At 49.9% G+C, this 26,104-nt stretch overlaps 1 protein-coding gene across 3 annotated transcripts in view; it reads right to left on the minus strand.

Annotated features, from left to right (window-relative positions):
• The window catches only part of NOL4L (nucleolar protein 4 like), a 131,258-nt gene that overhangs the window by 33,740 nt on the left and 71,414 nt on the right, over nt 1-26,104 (minus strand). Inside the window, exon 1 of one of the 3 annotated variants that reach the window (XM_070801489.1) lies at nt 2,355-2,511. The exons of the other annotated variants lie outside the window; for them this stretch is intronic. The gene's annotated coding sequence lies outside the window, so the exon portion shown is untranslated. Of the gene's footprint in view, nt 1-2,354; nt 2,512-26,104 lie in introns of those variants that run through there. 3 annotated transcript variants of the gene reach the window in all.

A 26,104-nucleotide genomic window follows, 5' to 3' on the forward strand; every position in this document is an offset into this window, starting at 1 on the left:
TCTTCTGGGAAACATAAAGTGGGGAGGGCTGACATAGCCAATCACCTACCACATTTTAGGTTCTCTCTCTCACACACACACACACACATGCACAGGGTCTGTCAGAGACGTCTGCATCGACACAGGGATGCTCTGTTGTCTCTGCTGTCATGGGTGCCTGGATGCTGGGGTGAGCATTTTCAACACCTTCCTACTAGTGTATTGAGTGTAAAACAGGCTTTTGTTTCCCAAGCAAAGGCAACTGGCTGTTTTCCCAGCACTCCTAACCACGAGGGCCTCATTGATACCCCAGACCCTGCCATGAACAGGGGTCTCTTTAAAAGGGAGGCTGGAAAGATGAGCTTCAGCAGACAAGGTTCTTCCAGCAGAAAAGTGGGCTTGAGAGAAACCACTCTGCACTAATTCCCTGCAGGAGTTTCCTTCCAAGAAAAGGACCCAGACAAGACAAAAAAAAAAAAAAGTTCTTGAGCAACTCAGGGCCAGCGCGGCTCCACACGGCCCCAGGGTGACTCAGGCCACATAAGTTCTCCCAGATCAGCCTTTCCAGCTGGGAGGAAGGCCCTGGATGCTGGGTTTCCTGCTGTTCCTCAGGACGGTGCTGAATGGGGTGTTGGCGCCCAGCCATGGTGCAGTGGATGTGGGAGGGGGGTGGTGCTGTCTCCAACCCCCACTCTCCAAAAGAAGCCCACCTTGAGATGGGGTTAAACTAAGCTTGATAGTATTTACCTAAGAATTCAGGCTGTAATGGGTTTCCAATGTAGGGGTAATTCACTACCTCCTGGCTAAACCATCACTGGGGCTTGGGCCCTATATGGGTCCTTCCCTCAGAACACCCGAAGACCAGAAGCTTGCAAGGGGCAGGCAAGAAGGGGCCCCTGGTCATGACTCTCTCTGGAGCAATTGTGAGAGCCCCACAACCCTCTCCCCACACCCCCCACCTGGTAGGACAGGGGCCTAGGCTGGGGTTTCCAGCTCATTCTGGGATAAGTAGGGCTTTATCTCAAGGGAGAATCTATTTCAAGCCACAATCCTTCTCAGAAAGAGGAGGAAATCACAGAGTCCAAACACCATTTCAGGTGAAATCAGGAGGTTATTAATCTCCCCTCAGAGCAGACAGAAAGAAAAATCAATGTTTTAGAGGGGGGAAAAAGGTTCCATTTGAATTAATGGGTTTGTGGCTTCTCCATTGATCTGCGCCTCTTCACACTTTCTTTTTGTGCTTTTGTGCTCTTGGGGAGGAGGGAGGAAGAAGGGAATCGGGAGGAAGGGGATGGGCCTCCCGATAAGGAAAAGGACGGTCTAACCTTAACCTTTCTCCAGGAATAATGCTAATTAGCGAGGCTTAATGAGAACTTCCCCCAGGAAGCGCGGCCCGCTAGGGGCGACTGGACTCCGGCAAACGCGGCTCCAGGTGGGAGTAGGGAGGTGGGGGTCACTTCTGAACCCAAGCGGCTGGAATAAAAACGCGAACTGCACTCCCCCAACCCCCGCCGCCCGAAAAAGTGTCCAGCCTCGGAGAAGCGAGAGCGGCGGACGGAGGTGTAAATCCAACTTAACCCGGGCGCGCGCCCAGGCTCTGGCCAGCTGCCCCCGACCCATGCGCCCCGGTTCGTAAGGAATGCCCCTAAGACAGGGGCCGCCGATACCCCAAGCTTCTGCTCCGATCATTCACTTGACAGGGGCACCAGGTCTGGTCCAGGGAGGTGCGGGGGTCTGCTGAAGTGGGCTCAACTCTGCAAATCCCGTCTCAACTCCCCGCGCCGAGGCAGGGAGCCCCTCCCTGCCACTCAACGCTTCCCGTCCTCACATCTCCAAACAGTCCACTTCCCTTCTCGCTACGGCCTCGGCGGCGGCCACTCGAGCCCGGCCCCCACCCCGCCGCCTGCGAATGCCTGCCTCCACGGGACGCGGTGCCGAGCCCGCCGCAAACCGTACGGCCGCCGCACAATACCGCGGCGCGGCGCACACAATCACCGCCCCCCAGGACCGGCGGCGCGCACGGCGCGGGAGTGGGGTGCGCCCGGCAGCCCCCCGCACTCGGGGCCGGGCGCCCCTCTCGAGAGCCCCGCGGCCCCCGGAGTGCAAGCTTCACTGCCCCCACCCCACTCGGTCCCACTTACCCGCCCCCCGCCCCGCGCCCGAGCCCACTCCGCCCAGGGCGCAGCCGCTTCCGCGCGCCCCCCTCCTCAGCCGCGGCGCAGGAAGCTCCCCCGCGTCCCCCTCCCCGGAACCCCCCCAGTCTCCCGCCCCCCTAACCGCAGCTCAACGGCCGGCCGCAGCGGCGGGAGAAGGGGGGCGGCGGCCCGGGGGCCCGGAAACGGCCGGATCGCGGGGATCCGGGCCGGACTCCGTACCTGGGCGGGAGGCGAGGCGGAGACGCACGGTCGGGCTCGGCGAGTGAGCGGGGCGGGCGGCGGTGACAGCCCTCCAGCTCCAGCTGCTGCTGCTGCTGCTGCCGCCGCGGCCGCCCGGGGAGAGGGGCTGGCACCGCCGCGGCGCGTCACTGCCCGGCCCGGGGGCGGGGGTGGCCGGGGGGAGGGCCCAGGCGAGCGGCGGCGGCGGCGGCGGCGCCGCGGCCGGGAGGGAGGAAGGGGGAGGGGGGCACCGGGCACGGGGAGGCGGGGGAGGGGGGCGGGACCCGGCACGGGGCGGGGGCCGGGGGGAGGGGAACGCACGGAGGGCTTACGCTGGGGGAGTAGGAGGAGCAGCCCGAGGAGGTGGAGGGGCGGGCGGGCAGGCGGGAGGAGTGGGCCCGGGCGGGGGGAGGGGGAGAGCGGAGAAAGGAGGGAGGGGAGTGGGGAGGAAGAAGGAGAGGGTGCTGGGCCAGGTAGGGGGAGGGATGAGGGCGCGCTGGACGCGCCGCCGAGCGCTCCCGGGGGTGAGCGCCCTTAAGGGGGAAGCGCTTGGAGGAAGATTCTTGCGGGGGACGGAGCCCGGGAAAGAAGGCGATGGGGTCTGTGCCCGCCCCTTGCTCCCGGAGGACCCAGTCTTCGAGTCCGGGGTGAGGGTTGGGGGAGCGGCGCGCGGTCGGCTATCCGCGTTCAGGCCAGAAGAGGAGAGGCTTGACCCAAAGAAAGTGACTCAGGCACCTTTAGGAACTCTCGGCACCCTGGGCCTTCGGCAGCCCTCGACCCCTACGCGTCCCCTGGTTCCCAGGGGACGCGGGTACTCGCTGGGCGGGGCTGCTGGGCCAGAGGGCTGGGCCCCCCGGCGTTCAGAGCGAGCCCCGGGTCTGGGAAAGACAGGCATGTGGTCGGCTCTGTGCTGCCCGCCCCCCAGCCTCTGGGCCCCCACCTTTTCTCGTTCAAGTTCAAGCTCGGGCTCCTCGGCGTTGCTGCCCACTCGCTGCCCCCTCCCATCCCCCTCCTCTATTCCGCACCATCTCGCTTCTTCACTCTTCCTTTGTCTCTTTCCCACCACTTAGTTTCCACCCTCCCCTGCTCCCCTTCCCTACTGGCGGGCGCCTCGGAGTCCGGCTGCGCTCACCTGTGCGACCCAAACATTTCCACCATCTCCAGCGCCCGCCGCCAGCCTGCTCCCGGATCCGTCCCCGCTCCCCCTCCCGCCGGTCATTGTGCTCCCCTAAACCACCCTGCGCGGGCTCCTGAAGACGCGCAGGATACAGTTGTAAAGTAACAGGATAACATCAAGAATGCTGCTCCATCCCAGACCCGGGAGCGCGCGGTCCAGACACAGCATCGCAGTAAGGGGAAGACCCGCGCGGATCAGAGATGCGGTGCCGCGCGCAGACTGTCCTCGTCCACCTTGGGTGCAGGAGAAGACCGCACCGGTCGTCGCGGGGGTGGGGGACCCCGGACCTCTGAGCAGCCTTAGACTCAGCCTGGAACATAGAGCGCTCGTACCCCAACAGCAGAATTAGACGCCCCCCCGCCCCCAAAGCAGGATTAGATCCCAACAGAGAAGACGGGTCAGGGGCAGACTCCCCCTCCCCAAATCCACACCCTCCAACAGGTCAGCCTTCAGAAAAACCCTGTGTTTTAACGGGGTTGGAGAGCTGCCCTCGTGGAATTCTGTGAGGAAATAGCAACAACAACAACAAAAAAAACAAACACCAGTAACGATCCCATCTCCTGATTCCTCTGGTCGCATCCAAAGAGGAAGGGCAATTTCTACTGACTTTACGCTACAATTCATTCACAGGGAAACCAGCGAAGAAGAGAAAACGAGACAGCCAGCGGGATTGTTTGCAATTTTGAAACAGACTGCCTTTAACCCTCCAACTTTTTTTTTTTTTCTCTGTAAAAAGCCTTTTTCTTTCTTCCACTGAAAGCTTTGCATTGTGAACAATCCGAGGTAAACAAGGCTCCCTCTACAGGTACGAGTTGGAAATACAGTATCACAGGTTCAGGGCTCAGTATTCACCCATTAGAAAAATAAAAAGATGACAACACATCGAATTAACAGAGCACAGGCTTCCTTCTGCACACGCTTAAGATTTCACTGTCAATATAAGACCCACACTTTATTTTTAAAAGAGGCTCTAAGCATGTTACTCATTAGCACCTTTCATCCCTAAAACCAAATGTGTTTTCAAACCAGTTCTCTTCCCTCTTTTCTCCATGAGATCTTAACGTCCCCTCCTCTGTGGTGGTAGACAGTTTGGAAACTTCACTGCCTCAACGTCCACACACAGATAATGATTTTTAGAATTAACTAGTGGCCATGACTCTTGAATTCATACAGGGAAATGTGGCTGTTTTCAACACGGGAACTGCCCTTCCTCACTCTGCAAATGACATAATTTAAGCCCAGGATTTCCCATCTCTTCCCCCCACGTTTCTGGAGACCTTTGACTTCTGGCCTGAGTCATGATTTCACAGCAATGGTGGACATCTGGGCTTGAAATATAAACCCAGATCCAACTGGTGTTCAAAGGCGGAATTGAACCCAGATAACCTACCTCTTCTCTGACGAATAAGAGAGCTAGTGCCGCCCAGAAGGGCAGAGCAGTGATTTTCTCTAGGCATGAAATGTGAACTCATTTACCATCCCTGAGATAAAACAGCCCCAGCCCCACTCGACCCACAGGAAGTGGCTGGGGGCCCTGGAGAAGCCTGGCTGTTGAGCAGCACTGCGAATTAGGGGAGTTTTCCTGTGTGCTGAAGCCTGCAGAAACCTCCTGGCTCTTTAATTCCTGCAGGAGCTGCCTACTCCTTGAGTAACCTTGTGTAGGTTGTTTTCAGCGTCTTTGCGCATCTCCTTAAAGTGGCCACAGCATGGGTCCCAACGAGGAATGGCATGACCTAGTTTCTTGACCACTAATTCTCCTGGTGATATGTCTCTTCTTCCAGCCCCAGTCTGGTGAGAGACCACAACAGAGAAAGGCTACTCTGGTCTGCTTAAGGGTGCAGTACTGCCTTCAGGTCCCCTCCAGGCTCTACGTACAGTGGGTGCCTTTGTAAATGGTGGCATTTGCTCTGTGGAGCTTCTTAAGCAGCAAACCACTCCAGGCAGATTCCCATATGAAATGAGCATGCTACAGGAGCAGGGACCCGACCATGGGAACCAGTAGTTCGTGATTTGGAATAACAGGATCTTATCGTGACCAGAATAGATACTATTCAAGCATCTCAGTGCATTCAAAAATGTTTTTCCCTGCAAATTACTTATAAAAGACACATGTACCTGCACCAAGGCAAGGCTGGCAGACACTCCCCAACTAAGCAATCAAATCAGCAGACCCGGACGTGGAGCCCACCTGAAATGGTGTGCTCACCTCCTGAAGGGATGCAGTGAGAACATAGCATCACCTGTGTTGAGTTCTCCCCATGTCAAGTCCTCCTGCACAAAATGCTTAACCTGAATCTGATCATGAAGAGACAACGAGACAAGAAATACTGAAAGACAGAGACTCTCCACAAGTGTCCTGGATTCCTCAAAGATTCATTGTCATCAGTCTGAGAGTTCTCAATCACGAGACTAATAACGGAATGCGAAGTTTGACTCCTGGTTGGATCCTGTAGACATGGGATGAGGTAGTGATGGGGTGAAGGAGAAGCGGAGGATGAGGGGGTGAGGGGTGGAGGGCACACAGGGGAGACAAGGTGGGCTCTGGGCTGAGTAGTCAAGGAAGCCCCTCTTAGTTTGAGAAAGCCCACATGGGCCCTGACCCTGGGATGGTGGAAGTTGAAACCTGGGTGAAGACTTGGGGGCACGGTCTTGCAGGTAGAGGAAAACAGCTAGTGTATAGGCCCTGAGTCGGGAAGAGACTTGGTAAGAGAGAGGGGGAGGTTGGGAAGAGGGGAGGGGGAGAGGGCATGTAGGGCCCAGCACTCAGAGCCTTGGACACTACCTCGAGGTATGGGACTTTTATTCTAAGAGCGAGGAAGTCATGCAGTCTAAATTATGAGATCAGAGGAGATTAGATTCTATCTTATTATACATCAGGAGTGGTTTGGGGGTGACCATGACGGAGGTAGACTAGAAAGAGTTTAGCCAAATGGGACTGGTTCCAGTTCTGGCTGTGACACCAAACAAGGTCTTGGGGCACCGGTTTCCTCATCTACAAAGTGAATAATAAAATAGTGTTTTTAATGTGTTTGACACCAAAATTTCCCCTTTGGCGTTAGAAACTGCCCGCCTCCCAGCTGTCCCCAGATGAGTCTCCCCTCCAAGTATCACACCCTGGGTCCCCCGGCACAATGGACAGGGCAGTGGAATTGAGGGTCTGTGACTTCTGAGGTCAGGTCATAAAACACAAGCTTGCTCCTTCCCCCAGAGGGGTGCTGGTTTCAGCAGCAGCTTTGTCGTCAGCACCAGGAGGCTGCTCCTCACAGTGCTGGCCGGCAGCCTCTCCACAGATGCCGCTGCACCCGTTTCCTCAGCGGCCAGTCGCGCCCGACAGCTCCCATTTGACTACACGCTTGTCAGCGCTTGGTATCAGCAACTTCTTTCATCTTCGCCAATCTGAGAAGTGAAAAATGGTGTCTCTCTTTGCCCTCTTCATTTGGGAATGGGAGCCTATATTTATGCATATCATGTGTTTACTGGTCACATGTAATTTTTTTTTTAAACAATCTATTCATATTCTTTGACCTTTACTGGGTTATGGTCTTTTATTTTTTGTAAGAACTGTTTAGAAAGGGAGGATATTAGTCTTTTGTTATAAAATTTGCAAATATGTTTTCTTTTTGTTATTCTTATTTTGTTTACAATGCGATTTTTTGCCATGAAAATTTTACATTTTTATATCATCCAGTTAGTTTTTTTTCCCTTAGGGCTTTAGGATTTCAGGTCAAAACAAAGGTTTTTTTTTTTCCACTCTAAGATTATAAATGTAATTCACCCATATTTTCTTCCAGAGCATTTATAGCTTCGTTAGAGTTAAATCTTTATTCTATATGTAATTTATCTCCATATAAGAAGTGAGGGAAATTGAGAAAATCATAATTCAAAAAGGCACATGTACCCCAGTGTTCATTGCAGCACTATTTATAGTAGCCAGGATATGAAAGAAACCTTGATGTCCATTGACAGATGAATGGATAAAGAAGATATAGTACATATACACAACAGAATATTACTCAACCATAAAAAGGAAAAAAATTAAGTAGTATGTAGTGATGTGGATGAACCTAGAGTCTGTCACATAGAGTGAAGTAAGTCAGAAAGAGGAAAATATCATATATTAATGCATATACATGCAATCTAGAAAAGTGGTACAGGTGAATCTACTTGCAGGGCAGAAGTAGAGACACAAACGTGGGGAATGGACTTGTGGACACAGCAGGGGAAAAGGAGGGTGAGGCGAATTGAGACAGTATTGACATGCGCACACTACCACCTGTAAAATAGCTAGCGGGAAGCTGCTATGTAGCACAGGGAGCTCAGCTCAGCGCTCTCTGATGACCCAGAGGAGTGGGGAGGGGGAGGGGAGAGGCTTAGGAGGGAGGGGATATGAGTATACACATAGCTGATGTTGTTGCTGGTTGTTGTACAGCAGAAACTGACACAACATCGTAAAGCAATTATACTCCAATTTAAAAATAAAGAAGTGTGGCAAAGCTCTAGCTTATTCTGTTTTTTTTTTAATGGCTATCCAAACTGTCCCAATACCATCTTTTAAATAACTCATCTTCACCCACTGACTGGAAGCACCATGTTTATAGAATACTAATTTCCCATTATTTTGGGAATTGCCTATTCTATTGATCTGTCTATTCCTGTCTCGACAGCATAGCTCTGGAATATATTTTAATATCTGGTAGAACCAGCACTCACCTCTATGCCCACCATGAACTGTCCCTCCCCCAGCATAACAGAGACAGTTAATCCCTTCCCACAGCAGACAGTGCTCTAGGTGCAGCACAGTTATGACATGGGGGAGGTGTTTCTGATTAAGGGGCTGTTAGCGGGTGGTTCCTGGGTAGCTCAAACGGTAAAGAATCTGCCTGCAATGTGGGAGACCTGGATTCAATCCCTGGGTCAGGAAGATCCCCTGGAGAAGAGCATGGCAACCCACTCCAATATTCTTGCCTGGAGAATCCCATGGACAGAGGAGCCTGATGGGCTCTAGTCCATGGGGCTACAAAGGAATCGGATACAACTGAGCGACTAACACCTGGAGGAAGTGACATCTACTCTGAACCAAAGAAGGCTGGAGGAATGTGACAGGTGGCCAGTGGAGAGGGCTTTCCAGCAGGAAGAGGAGCGCAGCTAGAAGCTCCAGGCTTTACCCATGCCTGGATTCAGAATACCTGGTCTTCAGGCTGGGCAGTAACTCAGCTTGTCCGTTTATTCCTCACACGCACTGATTTTTGCCCAGCTGGCTGCCAGCTCACAGTCAGTTTGACACCTTTGTGGAAATCCAGGAGAAGCTGTCCCACACTGTTCCCGCACACCTTCCCTATTCAGATAAATTTCCCATGATGCACAGAACTGAGAGCCTGACTTGTCAAAATGCGGTTTCCTAACAACCATGACAAAGGTAAAAACGACAATTTCATCAACCGCATTTTCAGAAATATGTTGTTTTAAAATGCCGTCAATTAATCCCTGTTCGTGACGCTCCCCTACTCCACACCTTCAATGGCTTCCCGCTGCTGGCAGACTCAGGTCAGAGCTCTCTGGCCTAGTGTTTTAAGGGCTTCCACGGCCCGGCTGGCCTGAGAGCCTTTTGTTTCAAACTGTGAACTCTACACGTCCAACAGACTCACGTCTTCTGTCCCTCAATCACCCACGTGTGATCCCCTGCAAGCCTTTGATCAAGCATGCTTCCAGACATGTTTTTTTCCCCCCACAAATATGTACAGTGCCCCTCCCCATGCCAGGCACCATATGATAACAACACAGGTCAGCCTACTCGGAGCCTGCGGGCCAGTCGGAGAGAGAAATTAAACAAAGGACCACAAAGTTTCTAGTCACAGGATATGTATTCAGTTTGCACTTGACAGGTGCAGGGCCCGCTAGGAAGGAAGTACCTAGTAGGTGAGGACACAGTGGATCCTGGAGGGTCCACTGAGGAGGTGACATTTAAGTTGGGCACTGAAGGATGCATGGGTGTTCACTAGGTAGAAAAATACTTTGGGCAATCAACAAAGACATCCTCCACCCCTGCCAGATGTAGGCCCCTCTGAACTCAGAGTGGCAGTCTCACAGACAGCCCAGCTGGCTCTGGTGACAGGTCTCTGTCAGTCTGATGTCACAATGCACTGTGGTCCTTCCCATTTCCTGCATTATACATCTTCCCCAACTGGACCGTGAGCTCTCAGGGGTTGGGACAGGCTTTTAGATGGCAGAGTCCCAGGCAGCACTGGGCCCTGTCGGGTCCTGTAGGGACTCACCAATGCATTGCTCAGGACTCCGCCCTGCCCTCTGTCCAGCACAGCCCTGAGGTCTACAACAGAGCTCCGAGTTAAGTGCACTCCCCCCTTAACGCAGACCCCACTTCACAGCTCCCCAGAGAAGGGCAACCTACCTCCCCTCCTTTCTGTCGCAGCACGTCTGGAGAGGCTCAGCCAAAAAGCCAAGGCCAGCCCCAGTGGCAATACTCCTCCTACATGTGCAAGGGACAAAAACGAGCTCAGATGGTCCTCGAAGAACACACACTGGAATGGTCATAGCAGCACCACTCACAGCAGCTCTGCCCCAGGAACCACCACGTGTCCATGCAGAACGGACGAGGGTGGTCCATGTGCTGTGGAGTACTGCTCAGCAATGGGAAGAACAGACTAGCGGTTCAGGACATGAGGACCCTCTCAAACTCATGCTGTGGGCAAAAGGGACTACCCTGGTGGTCCAGTGGTTAAAAATCCACCTTGCAATGCAGGGGATTTGGGTTCAATCCCTGGTTGGGGAGCTAAGATCCCACATGCCGCAGAGCAACTAAGCCTGCACATCGCAACTAGAGAGTTCAGGCACCACAGTGAAAGATCCCGCATGACATAAAGAAAATCCCACATGCCGCAGCTGAGACTTGAAGCAGCCAAATGAATAAAAAAAGAAAAGCAATCTGCGCTATCAGAGGTCAGGAGAGTGGTCACCCTTGCTGGGGACTAGTGACCAGAGGGGGACATAAAAAGCCTTTGGGGTGCTGACCAAGTTCTGTTTCTTAATGTGAGTACTGGTCACAACAGGTGGATTCTGTTTGTAAAAATTTACTAAGCCATCCACTTAATGATAAGTGCTCTTTTCTGTACGTGTGTTAAACTTCCATTAAATTTGAAAAAGGGGGAAAGAAGCTAAGGCCAGTTACTATGACCGAGGTCAGTGTAATCAATTACCACGACCCACACAACACTGGGCGCTGTGCTGGGTGCTCGGCTATGCGACCTTATTTCACCAAACAAGGGTGATATTAATTGCCACTTTGCACATGGAGAGTAGGGACTCTTGGAGGAAGATTAAATGACACATCCAGTCACCAACAGCTCAGAGACGAGGGGACATGCTCACAGTCACAGAACCAAAAGTTAGTGGCCACGCTGGGGTTTGAAACAGGGTGCACTGATTTCCAGAGCAGGTGGTGGACCCCAGGTGGGACCCCTGAGCCTGACTATGGAGTGCTGTGCTTCACCCATCTCCAGTAGAGCAGAGAGAGGAGCCCTCCAGGGAAAGTCTGGAGCTGGGTGAGTGGAGGCTTCCCTGGGCTGGGAGCTGGGAATGGGCTGGGGCTGCTCCACGGTGGGCTTCTCCGTGCAGCCCCTGAAGGCAGCTGAGCCTTGGGGTCTGCTGGGTTGCAGCTCTGGCTGCTCCTCAGCAGGTGACCGGAGGAGCAGTGGGGTCCCTCTGAAACTGGCACAGGTGGCACTTCCCATTTCAGCCCTGAATCCCTCCATGATGGAGCTGTGGGTGTGTTGGGGGGGTATGTGGCAACCAAGGCTTTGGGGCCAGAGCTGGTGCACAGAGGCCTTTCTGGTGGCTGAGTCAGCTTCTAGGGTAGGGGTAGAGCAGGAGAGTAGGCGATGGGCTTTGTTTGCATTCGGGCCCTTCCTCAGTGTGATTTCAGGCAGGCAAGTTCTCCATGTCTCAGTTTTTCCATCTCTGAAATGGGGGCACAGTAACAAGCTTGTTTCTGAAGGCTGCCTGCTGTGCGGCTTAACCGCAGGGAAGCCTGCAGGGTGCGGACTGATGCCTGGTGTAGAACACCTGCCCAAAGCCTAGCTATTGTTAATAATGATGTTGATAGGAAAGATAAGTAATTAATGATACAGATATTGGTCAGCAAACATTTACTGAGACCCTACTGTGCGCCAGGGCCTAACCCTGGTGAACGACTGTGGTGGTGAGATAAGCAGACCTGGGCCAGCACTCATGGAGCTGCTGCTGCAGGGCCCTCAGCCTGGCCCTACCCTCACCATCACTTCCTTTCTCCCTTCCCTTCTCCCCACTACCTCCCCGCCCATCCCTTGGGAAATAACAGCGTTAACCTGGGAGGGAACGCGGCTCTCCCTCCCACTCACTGTGACTTCCTACGAGCTTCCTGAGCTCCCTGACACCGAGCCTCAGTTCCCCCATGTTGTTTGTGGGGGACCTGGTACATAGACGGCCTCAGACAACAGTTCCTGCTCCCCTCCTCGCTACCCCCTCCTCCTCTCCTTTCTCCCTGCTTCCCCTCTGTTTCCTTCTCTTACTATTCTTCTCCTTGTCCGAACCTTTGGGAACTTAACACCCAAAGGCACTGTCAAGCTCAATTGATGGCGCAAAGGCCACGGCAGGTACTGTGGACTAACTTACTTGACACCCAGACTCAGTACTTCCCCCTTCTCGTCTCAACTACAGAGTGGGGAGGAAGTGAGATTCTTTCTTTCCCAGTACCCCCATGCAGCTGAAGGTGGCCATGTGACCCTGGCCAATGAGATGTTATAACCAAAGTCTGCTGGCAACTCTCTGGGAGTGTTTTTGCTTTGCTGAGCTAAGCTTATGCCACCCCTTCACACCTTCCTCTCACCCTGATTGTGGACAAGATGGCTGGAGCAATAGCTACCAACTTGCAAGCATGAGGAAAAGGCCAACAGCGTCACAGAGACACCAACCCAACCTGACTGACGTTACTACCAACAGCTGCTCCTGCACTCTTTCTGTTTCAGGTGTTAAAAAAACCTTCATGTTTTGTTTCACGGCCAGCTGAGCTTCTGGCCCAGTAGTCAAAGGCATCATTGTCTGATTCGTAGGGCTCCTGTTTGTGGATGGACTAGACAGCAAGGCCTCCCTCCCATGTGGCCTCTCCTCTAGTGTAAACTCAAAGAGACAGATGACCAGGGCTGTGTTGAGGCAACTGCTATGGCTACTGTGGTGTGGCGGGGGCACTCAGCAGGGGGAAAGGTGCCAGGCTTTGCACAGGTGTGCCAGGCACTCCCCAAGCCACAGCAGTGTTCCAGTTAAAGCAGATCTTCTGTCTCTGTTTTTTCTCGAGGCACTTGGAGCCATTCCAAACATCCAAGCCTTAAAGCGACCATGGGGCTGGCGCGGCATGGGCTCTGTCACTCATGGCTACTGAGGAGGAAGCTGCCGGAGAGATAGGAGCGGCCAGCCTGGGGCCGGGCTGCCTGTGGTCATGCTGGGCTGGGCCTCTCTCCTGCCTGTGTGCAGCGCCCCAGCCCACAGCTCAGGGCTGTCCAGGCCCTGTGACCGACTGCTGAAGGCAGGCTGGTGGGGAGCAGGAGGGCAGGTTGGGCAGCACTCCGGGGGTCCCTTCCCATCTCTGCCAGTGGCACACCTGCTTCCTGCTGACCCTCAACATGTTAACTTCCTTCCTAGAAGAGTTTTCTTGAAGAAAGGAGTTCCTCTGTCACAAAGCAAACTTTGAAAACCACCAAAGTCTGGCCCAACCTGCTGTTCCAGAAACAGGGAAGCTGCAGCAGGGAGAAGTGAAAGTCAGACGGCTGGCTGGGGCAGGGCCACACCTAGGGTCAGAGTGGCGGCTCTCCTAGCTGCTCATCCCTCCTGGCTGTCACCTCTAGTGAAGCCTCTGCCCTTCACACTGAGGCTCTCCAAGCATGTGACAGGCGGGCCAGAGGCTGCTGTCCTCTGCAGGCTCCTCGGGCTTCTCCCAGGCACGCGGGCCCCTTGCTCCCCTGTCCTGGCCCCTTGCTGTCCCCTCCCCAGGGCCTTTGTACTCGCTGTCTGCTCCACCTGGAAAGCCCTTCCTCCACGGGACCGGCCGCCTCTTCCCATTTGGGTCTGGGCTTGGATGCCATCTTTTCAGAGAGGCCTTCTCACACAGAGGGACAGACTATCAGTGGTCTCAGTTTTAATTCTCTGCCCCAAATCTCTCACTTTTGCATATCTGTTTTTTTTTTCTTTTCTTTCTTCTTGACTTGTCATCTTTATGGCCTGTGAACTCCCTGAGAGTGGGCTCCTTGTCTGTCTCATTCACTGCTGTAGCCTCAGTGCTCAGGACAGTGTCTGGGATGTTGAAGGAATCTGAATGATGTCTGAATCAATGAAGGAGAAGATTTTTTAAAAACATACCAAAGAAAGTTAATTTGCTTATCTAATTCCTTCATTTCAAAGAGACAGTATTTAGAAAGTTAAACTTAGTGACATATAGTTTCAGGACTACATTTGATCATAGTGTCATAGTGCAATTTGTTGAATACACTATTTAATTTTAAAATACATTTTATAGAGAGAGATTTTTAAAAATTATAGCTCGAATTTTTATTGCTAGTATATAAGCATATATATACTTTTTAACATTACTGATATATAAAAATAAACATCATTTAAAAGCTTTTCTAACAACAACAACAAAAAAACTATACAAACACAGGGTTACAGGGAGGGCAAGGGTCTGGAGGGCTGTGAGCAGAAGCTGTGGGCCCTTGCCTCCTCTGTCTAGGTGGAGGAGGGGGAGCTCCCAGCCCAGCAGGGGTCAGCGGCTGGTCACCCTATGAGCAAAAACGAGGCAGCCAGCACAAACTCACAGTGTGACACTGCTGTGCCACCCGGTAATGAGATAAACATAATCACAACCTGGAAAAATCTTGGCCATGCTTCTTCGAGTCCACCCAGAGCCATTATCTCTAATTGATCTCCAGACATCAGCTGCTGAAGCGTCGGGAACCCTCCTGCATTTTCTAGGTCTGGTTACAAAGCCCAGGCTGTCCACCCACGCACCCACCAAGGGGTGGAGGGGTCAGGTCTCCTGGAGCAGCTCTTTGCTGGGCGCTGGCACCTGTCTGGGCCCCACCTGAGAAGAAGCATCAGGCTGGCAGGGTCAAGGAGGTCAAGATGCTGGGTAAGAGCCACAACCCACCCGAGCCGAGCAGCCTGCATTGCGGTGCCTTAAGCAGAAGGCTCCAAAAGCCACCAGGGGTCTCGCTCTCAAAAACATGTGACTAAAAAATAGAAATGGAGAAACCGCCCTGCCCAAGATATCTCCCTTGTCCTAGATGATCTCCAAGAACTGCAGTCACGAGTGCCGTTGTTAAACACAACAACAATAACGGGACTCAGCCACGAGACAAGGCCCCTCTGGGTCTCAGGCAGGCCAGATCCAGAATGGACAGGGGCAGTCGAGGTGGGCAGTTGGTTCAGTGACTACACGGATGTTTTGACTTGCTTCTTCCTGGCCCAGCCGGGGAGAGACGCCTCTACCTTGCCCCACCTTTTCCCTTGACACAGATAAAAGCATCCCAGGGCTGGCCCGGCATGCAGGACTCTGCTCCAGGCACCAGGCAGCTCTCCTGCCTACACCAGTAAATTATGGCCACTGCATGCATTTTTCCCCCAGATAATGAGGTTGAAAGGCTGCGTCGGCATCCTCGTGTGCACGGGGCTGGATTCAGTAGCCTGGAAGGGGAGTGAGACTTTAGGAGCAGATGGGGACAATGAGCTGTTGGGGTCTGGGGTATCTACTAACTGCGTCAGGCAACTAACTGGCTTTCAAGACAGGGTGCTGGCTGTTTTCTGCTGCTTTCCCACATTCCTTCAGGGAAGCAGGAGGAAAGAAGACAGACACAGATGTCTCTGAACCCAGGCTGCCCTGGCATAACAGCCATAGTGCTCATTTGCTTAGAGTATGTGGAGACTGCAGCAAGTTTCTTGAAAGCGCTCAAGGACTGTCAGTGAAATAGTGACTTAATGTTCACTAAATAATGCCCACTGGGGGCTTCCTTGGTGGCCCAGTGGTTGAGAATCGCCTTGCAATGCAGAGGATACGGGTTCGATCCCTGGTCTGGGAAGATCCCACGTACTACGGAGCAACTTAGCCCGGGTGCCGCAGCTACTGAGCCCACGTGCCTTAGAGCCCATGCTCCACAAACGAGAGAAGCCACTCCAGTGAGACACCCTCGCACGGCAACTAGAGAGCAGCCCACACTTGTCACAACCAGAGAAGGCCTTCTCGCAGCAGGGAAACCCAGTGCAACCAAAAATAATAAATAAATAAATAATAGACATGTCCTGTCTTCCCTGTCACCATCTTCAGGCGGCTGGGAACGCTGGGCTACTGATGTTTTTAGCTCCCAGTTTCCTTCAAGGGACCATGATCCTCCTGGCCCCCAGCCCAGCTTGTTTTCTGGGTGAACAGAAAGGCCTGTGGTCCGTGTCCCAGCTTCATGCTTATGTGGCCGCATCAACGGTGCCTCTACAGTGTCTTTCCCTCATCAAGAATGGTGTATGAAGTTTTTTAGGCATTAGACATTTTTTTTTCCAAGTAACTCTTTTTCAAGCCAAGAAAACATCTAAAAAGAAAGACAACAAGGAAGGGAACCATTCCTGCTACATAGTAAGACGTATTAGTCATGAGATGTGTCGGATATTAAGACATATTAGTCTCGACATTTAAAGCAGTGTGGAGCTGGCACATGAATAGACAAAGAAACCGATGGACTGGATAGAAGTAGATTCTGTTTCAGATGGAAATTCAGTAAATTATAAAGGCGGCGTTTCAAATCAGTGGGAAGCAAATAGATTCTTTAATAAATGATGTTGACACAAAAGGGTAAAGGAGGATACGTATCTCAATACATATAAGCTCCAAATGGATCAAAGATCAAATATGAAAACGTGTATTTTTTTGCTGTGTCAGCGGAGAGGGTCTAAAAGAAAGGACACCCCAGTAGCAATAAGCATACTTGGCACCCAGATCTTGGTTTTTTTAAATGTGATTCTATAATGAAAGGAAGATACAACTGATTCTAGGATTGGGGTAGAAAATATACAAGATGAGCCTGGAGCATCTTGTAGTAGTGGAAGGTAAAAAACACTAAAAAATAAAAAATATCCTATGAAAAATTAACCAACAAAAACCATCGATGGGTGTGTGTCAAAAGAGCACAAGAACCAACTGAAAGAGTTCCCAGTGGCGAAGCTGGAACAGTTTGAGCATCAAAATAGATACAGTAGTACTAAGAATAACCAAGAATAAACAGCCATATACATAAATGATTGAGTATATTTATAAATGAGGAAGGAGAGACAAACCTCCCATGCAAAAGAATTTGAAATAATGTATGTAGATACTTCACTCCCAAGGAGGGAAATTATAAACCCCATTCCTTAGCTGTGGGCTGTATATGGTTGACTTCCTTCCGAAGAGTACAGTATGGAAGGGGGTAAAAGAATAACCTTACATTGATCAGACCGGACACACATTAGGTCAGCCAGGTGCGATCAAGGCAACACCAATAGTCATGAATCACAGAGACAGTATGTACGCTTAATACGATGTGGTATGGGACTTCCCTGGCAGTCCAGTGGCTAAGAACGCGCCTTTCAATGCAGGGGACGCAAGTTCGATCTCTGGGAAGCTAAGAGCCCACGTGCCCCAGCACAACTAAGCCTGCACTTCACAACTACTGGGCCTGAGCCTTCTGGAGCCCGGGCACCACAACTACAAAGAAGCCTGAGTTCTGCAGTGAAGAGTCTGGGTGCTGTGACTAAGACCTGATGAAACAGAAAAGAAAAACGTGGTAAAAACAGCACTCTGAGTTTGGGATTAGCAAAGACAAACTATTATATATAGGGTGGATAAACAAAAAGGCCCTACAGTATAGTACAGGGAATTATAGTCAATACCTTGTGATAAACCATAGTGGAAAAGAATACGAAAAGAATAATACGTGTGTGGGCGTGTAACTGAGTCACTTTGTTGAAATTAAACACAACATTGTGAATCAACCATACTTCAATAAATTTTTTTTTAAAACGACCCTCTGTCTGTGGTCTTTCTCCTAATAAACCACAACCACAGTTTTACATTGAGAAAAACATCAGACAAATTCCGAAATTCTACAAAATATTTGACCAGTATGCTTTAAAACTGTCAAGGTCATGAAAATCAAGGAAAGGTCGAGAAACTGTTACAGACAGGAGGAGCCTAAGGAGATGTGACAGGTAAATGTAATATTGTATCCCAGGAAGGACTGTGGAACAGAAAAAGGACAGGAGGTAAAAACTAAGGAAATAAACTATAAACTTTAGTCGACAAAGCGCCGAAGAATTGATGCCTTCAACTGTGGTGCTGGAGAAGACTCTGAGGGTCCCTTGGACAGCAAGGAGATCAAACTACTCAATCTTAAAGGAAATCAGTCCTGAATATTCATTGGAAGGACTGATACTAAAGTTGGAGCTCCAATACTTTGGGCACCTGATTCAAACAGCCAACTCGTTGGAAAAGACCCTGATGCTGGGAAAGATTGAAGGCAGGAGAAGAAGAGGACAATAGAGGATAAGATGGTTGGATGGCATCATCGACTCAGTGGACATGAGTTTGGGCAAACTTCAGGAGATGGTGAAGGACAGGAAAGCCTGGCGTGCTGCAGTCCATGGGGTCGCAAAGAGTCTGACACCACTGAGCAACTGAACAACAACAACTGGTTTACTAATTGTAACAAACGTATCATACTAATGTAAGGTATTAATAAGGGGAAAGTGGTAGGGATAAAGTGGGAGTTCTGCTCTATCCTCTCAGTTTTTCTCTAAAACTGTTCTAAAAAATTAAAAAACTAAAATACTGAGGACACAGAGGCAGAGTGGAGTTAGCCTTTTTAAGACTCAAATGCAGAAGCTACTAGAGAAAAAACTGCTAAGTGTGAGTACATAAAAATAAACATGACAAAACATGCTCACCAGGAGCAAGATCAAAGACAGAGGGCTGCGGCTGGGAAAAAAGAGGCAATGGCTAACTCTGTGGAATCAAAGAAAGACAATGTGGCCTTTCTTAATGATCCAGTGGTTCAGCGTCTGCCTGCCAATGCAGGGGACACAGGTTCAAACCCTGGTTCGGGAGGATTCCACATGCCAAGGGTCAACTAAGCCCATGCACCACAACTACTGAGCCTGTGCTCTGGAGCCCATGTGCCCAGAGTCCACGCTCGGCAACAAGAGAAGCCAGCACAATGAGAAGCGGGCGCACCGCAGTGAAGAGAGGGCCTGCTCACGGCAACTAGAGACAGCCTGTGCAAGCAACGAAGACCTAGCACAGCCAAACACGAATTAGTTAAATTATTTTACAAAAGGAGGGACTTCCCTGGTGGTCTGGTGGCTGAGACTCTGGGCTCCCAATGCAGGGCGCCTAGGTTCAATCCCCGATCAGGGAGCTGGATCCCACATGCCGCAACTAAGACCCAGCATGGCTAAATAAATAAATAATTTTAAAAAATAATAAAAATAAAAAAGGAAAGGAAATGTAATGATAGTGTGCTAATCAACTCATTTATGAAAAATCTATACAGTCATAATAATATAAATACAATAATTTATCTAAATAGGGAAGTATGGATAATATTGAGGGATGGAAAAAGGAGAAATAATACATGTGTTTATGAGAGGGTATGATTGTGTACATATTTATCTCCTCCAGCAAGAAATTAAACAACAGTAACCAAAATAGTCCAAACTAAAAAATCAAGAACTAGCAGTGTGAACACATTTTTTAGAAATAGGAGATGAATACTAGAAGAGATAGCTAAAAAATAAGGAAGAAAAGAAGTTGTCTCTGATGGGTAGAAATTGAAGTGGGGAGGCTGGGACAGGATCTGCCATTTTTCTATATGATTTTTAAGATATATATTTTATTGATAAACATAAAAATGATTACAAGTAAATAAAAAAGATGAACACTTGCTAAGCTGTTTCTGAGGGTTAGCTGCCCTGGGGGGACCAAGGGGCACAGGACAGAACCTGAGAACAGCCACTACCCTCGCACATCTTCTCACAGCAGCAATGTGCCAAGGATCATTCTTTGCCCGCAGAAATCCAAACAGCAGCCTTGGTCAAGGTCAGTATTTCAGTGGCTTTGTGTTTTTCTCGCCGCAGTACAAACCTTCTGCAGTGCCAGGGACTTTTGGAGATGGGAAAAGGTTTGTGCTGCAGCTTCTCAGATTTTGAAAATGGTGCCAGTGGCATTCCAGGCCTTTCTTGGGTTCTCATGGGGCAAGCCCAGCCCCCTTGACTCAGCTCCATAAAAGTAACAGTGGGGGCTGAGAGAGTGGCCCCAGCATATCTCAGTGGGTGAGCTCAGTGAGGAGAGGAGAGGGACTAAATTCAGGCAGTGAAGGCAGCAGATTCAACATTCTCAAAGTCCCACAGGGTCCACCCCTCATATTATTCTATGTAGACTTATAGAGCAGAGAAGGCAATGGCACCCCACTCCAGTACTCTTGCCTGGAAAATCCCATGGACGGAGGAGCCTGGTGGGCTGCAGTCCATGGGGTCGCTAGGAGTCAGACACGACTGAGCGACTTCACTTTCACTTTTCACTTTCATGCATTGGAGAAGGAAATGGCGACCCACTCCACTGTCCTTGCCTGGAGAATCCCAGGGACGGGGGAACCTGGTGGGCTGCCGTCTCTGGGGTTGCACAGAGTCGGACACGACTGAAGCGACTTAGCAGCAGCAGTAGACTTACACAGAGTAGACACTGATGCTCAAAGTATGAAAATACTGGTCTAGAGAAGTGGCTACAGCAAGATAGCAGCAAAAAAAAATGCAAAGGTGCTATAAAGCAATTATCCTCCAAATAAAAAATAGGTTAAAAAATTAAAAATGCAAAGGTGAAGTGAAGAGAGTGATGATGAGAAGATGCTGATGGCTGGGAAAGAAACATGCAGCCTCTCACAGTGAAGCCCAAGTTACTCATAGGACCTACTGTCTTCCTTCACCTCTGCACAAGGCAGATGTCTGAGGTTAAGAGGTCTCAACCTCCCCAAGGGCAGACCTCCAAAGTCAAGAGGCTCTGAAATCTTACTGGGAAACTGTGCTTTCAATCAGCATAAAATATCTCACTTTGCCCTATTTAATTTTTTTTTTTTTTTTTGCCTTGAACTTGTTTGACATTAATAGTACTTCCCTTTCTTCCCTATGTTTTCATCTTTTTTTGTCATTAAAAAAAGTCTTTTATAAACACCAAGAGGATTTTACCATTAAAAAACCTCATTTGCGCATTTTTGACTCTTTCTAGTGGAACTTAACCCATTTACATTTATTGTGATTTACTAGTGTTCGATCTTGTTCCTGTTAGTTTATCTATGTTTTCCATTCATTACAACTCTTTTTGATTGCTTTTTCTTTTATTCTTTCACTTAATTACTCTTGCTTTGGTTGCTTTAATTACTTTCTTTGGTTCTGTTATTTTTCTCTAGCTATTTAGAAGTTCTACATTCTGTTTTTATTTTATGAAGATTGTTGCTTAATTTTCAAGAAATACATCAGCTTTTTCATGAAGATGGTGTCGAAGGTAAAGGAAGCCCCTGCCCCTCCTGAAGCTGAAGCCAAAGGAAAGACTTTAAAGGCCAAAAAAGTAGCGATGAAAGGTGTCCACAGCCATACAAAAAAGATCTGGACATCACCCAACTTCTGACAGCCCAAAACACTGCAGCTCAGAAGACAGCCAAATGTCCTCAGAAGAGCACCCCTAGGGGAAACAAGCTTGAGCACTATGCCATCATCGAGTTTCCCCTCACACCAAGTCAGCCATGAATAAGGCAGGGGATAACAACACACCAGGTTCACTGCAGATGCCAAGGCCAAAAACAAGCACCAGGCCGTGAAGAAGCTCCATGACACTGGCATGGCCAAGATCAACACCCTGATCAGGCCTAATGGAGGGAAGAAGGCTTCTGTACAGCTGGCCCCTGACTAGGATGGTTTGGATGTTGCCAACAAAATTGGGATTACCTAAACTGAGTCTAGCTGGCTGTTTTTACTATTAAAATAAGAAGAACAAAAGAAACACATTAGAACCGCTGCTTCCTAAAAAGACTATTAAATCCTCAGACATGGCAAAGTTTCCATTCTGCTATTTCTCTCTTGAGCTCACACCTTGCCTGGGCTTCAGGGCAGCCTGAGGATGGGGAAGAAGGAGATCATTGTTGCCATCAAGTTTACATATAATCTTATTTATTTATTTTTGGCTGTGCTGGGTCTTCACTGCTGCATGGGCTTTTCTATAGTTGTAGAGAGCTGGGGCTACTCTAGTTTCAGTGCATGGGCTGGGCTCAGTAGTTGCTCTGTGGTATGTGGGATCTTTGAGGCCCAGGGGTTGAACCCACGTCTCCTGCATTGGCAGGCACATTCTTTACCACTGAGCCACTAGGGGAGGCTGTCATCAAGCTATTAAATCTGGGTGCAAGGGAAAGAGACACGTGTACCCCAATGTTCATCGCAGCACTGTTTATAATAGCCAGGACATGGAAGCAACCTAGATGTCCATCAGCAGATGAATGGATAAGAAAGCTGTGGTACATACACACAATGGAGTATTACTCAGCCATTAAAAAGAATACATTTGAATCAGTTCTAATGAGGTGGATGAAACTGGAGCCTATTATACAGAGTGAAGTAAGCCAGAAAGAAAAACACCAAAACAGTATACTAATGCATATATATGGAATTTAGAAAGATGCTAACAATAACCCTGTGTACGAGACAGCAAAAGAGACACTGATGTATAGAACAGTCTTATGGACTCTGTTGCAGAGGGAGAGGGTGGGAAGATTTGGGAGAATGGCATTGAAACATGTATAATATCATGTATGAAACGAGTTGCCAGTCCAGGTTCAATGCACGATACTGGATGCTTGGGGCTAGTGCACTGGGATGACCCAGAGGGATGGTATGGGGAGGGAGGAGGGAGGAGGGTTCAGGATGGGGAACACATGTATACCTGTGGCGGATTCATTTTGATATTTGGCAAAACTAATACAATTTGTAAAGTTTAAAAATAAAATAAAATAAATAAATAAATCTGGGTGCAGAGTTGGCATTTGCAGGTTCTCCACAGGTGAAAGTCCTACGAGTCAAGCACTGTTTAAGCAAGTGACAGGATCTCACTGTGACCCATCAGCTGTGCTTCTTCTTTGGGTCTGCCCATTTAGGGGGGCCCTTCTGAGCAGGAAGAAGCCTGAGTATGTCCATGAGAAAAGCAAGCCATAAAGAGGGATGAGGACTCAGAGAGAGAATGAGCAGATCCCTGTTTTAATCCCTCCCTGTCCCACAGCCTGGTCTAAAAGATTAAAAAAGTAAATGTGCCTAGCCCCAAAGTGGAAACCACCCAAATGGCTGCCAACGGATGAACGGAAATCAACAATGTGGTCTATTTATACAATGGAATAGCATGCAGCCATTAAAAGGAATGAGGTTTTGACACATGCTGCCACATGGATGAGCCTTGGAAACAACATGCTAAGTGAAATAAGCCAGACACAGAAGGACAAATAATGTGATTCCACTTAAAAGAGGTACTTGGACAGTCAAATTTAGAAAGTGAAACAGTGGTTACCAGCGGCTGGGGGTGGGAGGAATTATTGCTTAACTGTTACAGAGTTTCTGTCTGGGGTGATGAAAAATTTTGGAAATAGGGGTAATGATTGCATAACATCATGAATGTACTTGATGTCACTGAACTATACACTTAAAATGATTAAAGTGGCACATTTCACATTTTGCCACAATTAAGAAAGTGAATGTCGAGAGCTTTTCAGAGTGGGCTTGTTTCCCTCTCCACTAAGGAAGATGGGAACCTAAGAAAGTTTCACACGTGGAATGTGCTCCTTTCCTGCCCCCAATCCTCGCCTGGCTCCCCGGTGCTGGCTGGGGAAAGGGCTCTCTCGTGACTTCCCTTCTAAGAGGCACATGTGCTGAGTCCCTTCGCCTCCTCTTTCTTCTTCCTTCTCCCCCTTTTCCCAAATTGGCTCTGGCCTTCCCCAGCCCAGGTCCTCCTAGAGCTGTTATCCCTCAGCATCCCTCACCTGGACCTTCTGGGCTGGTCCAAATCTCATTTTAAAATAAGCGAGTGTCCCCTGAACCACCTGGCAGGTTCCTGGTCTCTTCCTGTTTCTGTTTTCTTATCTTGGATTACAGTTCCATGGCCACTGTCTTGTCCTCTCTACTAAGAAGAGCTCCTGGAGACCAGCTATGCTGTCTTATTCATCTTTGTGGCCCAAGAACAATCTTGGACAAGGTCCTTCACTGTGTCTACTGAATCAAGTTGGCATAATAAGATTGCCATCAACAGCACCAGACGTCACTGAGGCTTCCTCTGTGCTTCTAAGGTGTCCCAGCGCTGTGCTGCGCACTGCGCCTGCTTTGTGTCATTTAACTCTTGGGCTAAATCTGTGAGGTGTACTGATATTATACTGTTATTACTCTCAAGTAACAGGAGAAAAGGGCTTCCCTGGTTGCTTAGATGATAAAGAATCCACCTGCCAAGCAGGAGACTTGAGTTCGATCCCTGGGTCGGGAAGATCCCCTGGAGGAGGAAATGGCAACCCACTCCAATATTCTTGCCTGGGAAATACCAAGGACAGAGGACCCAGCGGGCTACAGTCCTTGAGGTTGGGACGCGACTGAGCAACTAAACAACAGGAGGAGGAAAAAGGAGCCCAGAGAGGTGAAGTGATTAGCTCCAAGTTACACAAGGAGCCCGGAGAGGTGAAGTGACTAGCTCCAAGTTACACACCCGGTAGGCAGAACTGGGACTGTCACTCCAGGGTCTTTGGTGGGTGGGCTGGAATCTTGGCTGAGAGCAGTGCTGCTCCACACCGCCTCCTGAAAGGAGCAGGAGGGCCAGTACTCTAGGGGACCCCCGGCTCTCTGGGCAGGGACTACCCTGCAGGCCCCACATCTAGGGGGTGGGGGAGGGAAGTCTGCCCTTCCTCCCCCAACCTCCAAGACCCAGGGAAAACTCTGGGCCAGGGGAGAGCTGCAGAGGAGAGGGAGGCAGAGGTTAATGGAGACAAATAAGAGCCTCCATCACGCGGGTTTAAACAATGGAGCGCTGCGCCGCTTCACACACTGCTGCGAGAACCATTAAAACCATTAGCGGGACATTAGTGCTGCTCCAAGAATTGAAGCGAGGGAGGCGGGAAGCGAAGGAAGGTGCTGACAGGCTTCCCACTCTGAAAGGAGCAAGGAGTTGGGGAGGGAGGGTGGCCAGGGGTTGCCCTGGGGAAGTTGCTAAGCCTCCCGGGGGTCCCAGTCTCTGCTTCTATAAAATGAAAGTGTGTGTCGGGGAAGGAGCACATGATTTGTCTTTCTCCTTGGGATCTGGATCTGATTTCTACAATGGGGTCTTGATTCAAACACTGTGATCTCAGGAAAGATCAGGTTCATATCCCCTATAACATGGATATCAAATTCTATATGTACCCCAGCAGGTAATTGGGCATTCACAAGGCAGGGGGAGACCTCCACCCCACCCAGGCCCCCTACCAAACCCCTCCTTCCCACATTTCCTTAAGCTTCATCTATGTCAGGCGGCTCCCAGTTCCCAAGCCAAACAAAGCTCTCTGCCTGCTCTGCCAGCATCTCTGCCAAGGACGTTTTTTCTCTCCACTAGCCCCGCCAGCGACCCGGTGATCAGGGCCCAGGTGACCCACCACCTCGGATTCTAAGGAGAACACCCTCACCCAAGAAGTCCATGGAGAAGCAGGGCATGTGGCTGTGGCAGGGGCACAGGTTTGGATGGAAAAGATCTGAGTTGCAGTTCATGTTAGCGGTTGTGTGACCTTGAGCAAATACGGAAACTTCTTGAGCCTCAGCTACGAAACCAGCAAGATGAGGATGATAACGTGACCCTGTTGAGCTGGGAGGGTGAGGGGCGATGTTTGTAAAGGGCTGGACACAGAACAGGTGCCTGAAACGGCATCCCCTCTGCTTCCCTGTCCCACCTCTAAGCGCTTCTACAGACCCCAGAATGTTGATTTTGATTTTCCTCGTCTCTTTCACTGGACTGTGAGAGGCAGCAGGGCAGAGAGACTGTTCACCATGGTCTCCTTAGCACCTGCCAGCTCAGGTGCATGATGGATGGATGGATAGACGGATGGGGGGGATACGAGTGAGGAATGAGTGAGTGACAAGAGAATTATAAGATCAGCTTATCTGGTAGGTGGAAACATCAAGGGTTGGATAGTAAAGAGACTGAATAATACAGGAAAGCAAAGCGGGTTGTAAAATGGTACGCACAGGATAATTCCGTTTTCTATTCAGTAGTCTGGAAGGTTGAACACCAAAATATTCAGTGATCCAGGTGGTGGGAGGATGGTGATTTTTATCACCATGCTTTTGTTTTTTGGTGACGGAGGCCAGATGTATTTGTGTAATTTTTTTTTCAGTATGAAAAATAGAATAAAATGAGACAGAAAACAAAACCAGTGTCTACATGAAGAGATCCTAACACTGCCCTTCATCTTGCACA

This window comes from Bos indicus, chromosome 13 (genome assembly GCF_029378745.1).
Source record: "Bos indicus isolate NIAB-ARS_2022 breed Sahiwal x Tharparkar chromosome 13, NIAB-ARS_B.indTharparkar_mat_pri_1.0, whole genome shotgun sequence".
Taxonomy (NCBI): domain Eukaryota; kingdom Metazoa; phylum Chordata; class Mammalia; order Artiodactyla; family Bovidae; genus Bos; species Bos indicus.